The sequence below is a fragment of the Sinocyclocheilus grahami genome, unplaced genomic scaffold, assembly GCF_001515645.1.
Source record: "Sinocyclocheilus grahami isolate Dianchi unplaced genomic scaffold, SAMN03320097.WGS_v1.1 scaffold718.1, whole genome shotgun sequence".
Classification (NCBI taxonomy): Eukaryota; Metazoa; Chordata; class Actinopteri; order Cypriniformes; family Cyprinidae; genus Sinocyclocheilus; species Sinocyclocheilus grahami.
The window spans coordinates 539786-544876 of NW_015505897.1; the positions used below are offsets into that span (position 1 = coordinate 539786).

Consider the following 5091-nt stretch of genomic DNA (forward strand, 5'->3'; position numbering starts at 1 on the left):
AAGCCGCGTCTATCAGCAGATCCCTAATATATCTGCTCATAGACAGATCCTCTGATAGGCACTGTACCAGTCTTATGAATTAACCGATATTAGCTTAACCTAAAATATAATCTGCATGCATGATAAACCATAGTAAAAGTCACGTTATAAGTCTCAGGCCTAACTGAGCCCAAAAAACTGCTATACAATTTTTTTTAAGGTAACTTATCACATTAAAATAGTTTATCCCAACAAGGCATTAATCAAGAGTCACTTATTCAATGCAAAACCAGTCTTTTATATTCAGTAAGAAAATTTTAAACAACTCCCCAAATCACACCAGAAACAAATAACAAGAGAAGGATGAAAAAGATGATGAAAACCAAAAATTCTAAGGTGAATGTTCAGAAAAGTGTTTATTTTTGTACAGAGATTGGTAGAGCTATTAGTAAAATTTGTTTTGCCGATATTATCGGCCGATATGAGCCTGTCGCCGATATATCGGTATTGGCGAATATGCCGCCGATATGAACATTATTTTTTTTACAGAACATATAACGCAGATAAAATGCTTGAAATGGTGTAATTACTTAGTTTGTCCAGCAGAGTTAGTTCCTCCATTGTTTGCTACAGACTCACGAGCACAGTGGTGGGAAATGGTTAAACAAAGGACAGGACAGTTTTTAAAAAAAATAGGAAAAAGGAAAAAGATTAAGGAAAGAAGACGCATGATGGGGCTGCAGAAAAGACTGCAGAGATATTTTAACCTTTTAAACAGCGGATTGGAATTTACAGAAGAGATAAAAGAAGTCAAGAAAGAAATGTCAGTTTTGTCTGAAGCCCAGAGTAGAGGTGTCATTTTAAGATGTAAGGAAAGAGAAATAGAAGAAGGGGAGAAATGTACCAGATACTTTTTTTAAAAAATTATATCGCAGGGTGGGTCAATCATTACTCTGAAGACTTTTAGTGGGAGGGAAGCAAGTAGCACAGAAGAGATTTTAAGTGAAACTGAAAACTTTTATAATAACTTATATAGTTCAAAAAAAGTTCACGATGGTGTTTTAGGGGAAGTTTTAACCTTTTTAGACAAAAAGGTTAAGAGCCCAGATGCGCTTTTATCCCAGGATTTGACACTTTTAGAAATGCAAAAAGCTTTAAAAGGTTTTAAAAAGGGGAAGTCCCCCGGCATGGACGGACTTCCCCTTGAGTTTTATCTGACTTTCTGGGACATTTTAGCTCATGAATTGTTGACAGTTTTTAAAGAATTTGAGACTCTTGACAGACTTCCTGACAGCTTTAGAGTAGGGATAGTTTCATTGTTACACAAAAAAGGAGACAAGACTGACTTGACGAACTGGCGACCAATTACGCTTTTAAATTTTGACTGTAAACTTTTTAGTAAGATTTTAGCGACACGCATGTCGACTGTTTTAGAGGATGTGATCCACCCGGATCAAGCTTGTGCTGTGCCCGGAAGAAAGATAACAGACAGCCTAGTGCTGATTAGAGACGCCATCTGTTATGCGAGAGACAGAAACATTCGGTTAGTAGTCCTCAATTTAGATTTTGAAAAAGCGTTTGACCGAGTCTCGCACCAGTACCTCTTTCGGGTACTGCAAAAAATGGGGTTTCCAGAAAGGTTTATAGCCTGGGTTGGACTGCTGTACAAGGGTCTAGTCAGCAAAATCCTTGTAAATGGGCATCTTTCCAAAACTGTGAATATCTACAGTGGCGTCCGTCAGGGATGTCCTTTATCTCCTCTTCTGTATGTGGCTTGTATCGAGCCACTGGCACAGATCTTGAGAAGGGACAAATGGATCAAAGGACTGGACGTTCCTGGGACGGGTGGACTGACAGCGACCTGTGTTTTATACATGGACGATGTAACCCTTTTAGCTACGGACGTTTTATCAATACGGAGAGCAATGGACTTGACTGACTGGTACGGTCGGGCCTCGGGTGCTAAGCTCAACAGAAGCAAGTCCGAGGCCCAGCTCTTCGGGCCGTGGGGAGACGTGGACACAGGTGGATTCGATTTGGCTTTTAAAAACAATGATTTAAAAATTTTAGGAGTAAAATTTGACAAAGAGGGTGGAGGACGGGGAAACTGGACTGACATGTTAGGCAAAGGCTGGGGTTTTGGGGACTAAGACAGATGACGATTGAAGGCAAGATTTTAATCTTTAAAGCTGTGATTTTACCTTTAATTTTACTTGTCTGTTCTGTTTTTAGTCCACCAAGAAGATTCCTGGTCAACCTGGAGAGGGCGGTTTTTTACTTCTTGTGGGGGTCCAAGTGGGAACGAATAAAGAGAGAGGTTGTTAAAAAAAAGAAGAGAAAATGGTGGAAAAGGCCTCCCAGACCCCCACCTGTTTTTAGGAAGCCGTTTCGCCACCCTCCATAGCTGGGGTTTTGGGGACTAAGACAGATGACGATTGAAGGCAAGATTTTAATCTTTAAAGCCGTGATTTTACCTTTAATTTTACTTGTCTGTTCTGTTTTTAGTCCACCAAGAAGATTCCTGGTCAACCTGGAGAGGGCGGTTTTTTACTTCTTGTGGGGGTCCAAGTGGGAACGAATAAAGAGAGAGGTTGTTAAAAAAAAGAAGAGAAAATGGTGGAAAAGGCCTCCCAGACCCCCACCTGTTTTTAGGAAGCCATTTCGCCGCCCTCCATATCCAATATGCATTGACCCCCTCCAGAGAAAACAAGACAGCGGCAATGGTCCGGTTCTGGATGGGGTCATACCTGAGATCACTGAGAGTTTTATCAATTGATCTTAAAAGTCCAGTATCTTTTAATCTGCCAAAAGAATATAATTTTATAAAGATCTTTTTAAAGAAATACCTTTTAGAAGGAAACGATGCCACGGTTTTAACTAATCACAATTCTCTTATCTCTCTGGTGCAGGATCGAGAAATGGTGAGTCCAGTTCCAGGCCTCACGCCAAGTGAGGCCAAACAAGTTTGGCGGAACGTTGCCCACCCAGCTCTCCAGAACAGGCACAAAGACTTGGCGTGGATGGTGGCCCATGAGATCCTCCCGGTCAGGGCGGTAATGCACTCCAGAGGCATGGCAAAAGACCCAACCTGTCCACGGCCCGGATGTGGTTCACCGGAGACCGTTCGTCATCTGCTCTGGGAGTGCGGCGCTGCGCGGGACCTGTGGGCCAAGACCGGCCCCCTGTATTTCCCGTGCCTACCAGCAGGTGGGGCCCAGATAGGGTACCAGCTCGCCATCTTTGGGGTGGGCCGGGGCTTGAAGGACATGAAAGAACAGGAATTCACCTCGCTCTGGCTCACCCTTAACGTCATCAAAGATGCCATCTGGGCCACCAGAAACCTGCTGGTGGGGAAGCGCGTCACGGTAACCCTCCATGCATGCGAGCTAATGGTAACAACAATGCTGCAGGGGTACCGGGCGACGATATTCGGACGGGGGGGCCGGGGTCACAAGGGAAAGGTCCCGGCCGCCACCGACCCTGACCGCCCGTAGATGCACCCTCACCACTCTCCGCTGGACCCCTGAATCAGGAAGGTCGGGGCCTGTTCTGGAGACCTGGAGTGAATGGAAAATGTTGACAGGGACTCACCCCTGATCCTGCACCACAGATGACTGTTTAGTGGCCATTGTTTTTTACCTTTTGTCTGTTTCTACCTCTTATTTATTTATTTATTTCATTTTATTTCCTTGAATACCACACTGCTTTTAAGAAAAAAAAAAAAAAAAAAAAAGGACACAAATGGACTTTTACACATCACATTACATTATGATTTTACCAAAAATGTAATACTCTTGTACATTTGTTTTATTGTCCGTAATTTTTCAAAATCAACAGAAAACATTTAAAAATGTGTGGCGTGAATGAATGAAGGAATTGTGACAATAAATAATTTTCGAAAGAAAAAATCTGTTCTTATCAGTTTAATATCTGATACGTGCCCTACCCGGGCACCATATATTAAATTGATTTTTGGAGCAGGGAGATGGAATAGGGGCTTGCTCCGTCCACTCCACGCATCGACCCGGTATTGCAGTACTTCCGGGAACGGTGCACCCCCTCCCTAAAATGGTTAAAAAAAGTTTTGTTTATGCGTGATGGTAGTAAATGTGTAAAGAAATATTTTATTTTTGGTTGAGTAAAAAGTTGCTGTTAGTGGTCAGTATGTATGATTATGTTTGGGATGGATTGTTGTAGTTTAACCTCTATAAAGTGTGAAGTAGTGATGCTGGCTGCTATATATTTATTTCATTATTTATTTTAGTGATGGCGAAGCATTTTGAACCAGCAAAGCTTTCAAAACAGTTGCATCAGAAAAAGGTAAATAATTTATATTTTACTTTTTCGGGCAGCATTTTGTGTATGGTTCTAATTTCAAATTTGGTTTTCAGGATGGCATTTAAAAATACAACAATCCTTCTTTTTTCATTTTTTACGAAAAACGAATGGATGCAAAAGTATAGGCTACACGGACCTGGAAACAGTAGGCTACTGCATGTTTTATTTGTGTGCAGAAATGAAAATAGGCCTATGTATATCAAGTCTTTATTTTTTTAATGTAAAGACATAATGAAATAGGCCAAGTTTTTTTTTTTCGTTTACGTCATCGCATATAATTCAGTGTCTAATATTTTAAAAACCAAAGCAGCACAAACAAAATTCTTACCTGCACAGACCAGTACAAACGAAGCACAAACAAACGAGACTATTTGGGGTGAATTTGGAGTATGTTGGGGGGCTGGGTGACCTCAGAATGAACTATAAATATTATTTTAATATCTAAAAAACCAAAGCAGCACAAACTAAAATTTTTACAGCACAAACGGAGCACAAACGATTGAGACTATTTTGCCGACGTTTTGCGTTGGGTGGGGGGCCAACTTCACGGAGGTCTAAAATGTGACTAAGACTATTAAGCATTTTCGTCTCAAGATAAAGACTAAGACTAAATCAAAAATGCCTGTCAAAATTAACACTGAATATAATGTAAAGGAATCGGCACTGAGGTTCACTTCGTTTGAACCATATACTGAAGCAATCACATGGTTTTCAGGTGAACGAAGCTTCGGGCGTCATATATCACGTGCTTTTGGCAAAACGAATCAAGCTCCG

The 5091-nt window shown here is 41.2% G+C and overlaps 1 long non-coding RNA gene across 1 annotated transcript in view; it reads left to right on the top strand.

Moving 5' to 3' along the window:
* LOC107560295 (uncharacterized) overlaps nucleotides 1-4807 on the top strand; it is a 16420-nt gene extending 11613 nt beyond the window's left edge. The window contains exons 3-4 of the long non-coding RNA XR_001605711.1: nucleotides 2224-2230; nucleotides 4797-4807. This is a non-coding gene — a long non-coding RNA (uncharacterized lncRNA). The remainder of the gene's footprint in view (nucleotides 1-2223; nucleotides 2231-4796) is intronic.
* The last annotated feature ends 284 nt before the right edge of the window (nucleotides 4808-5091 follow it).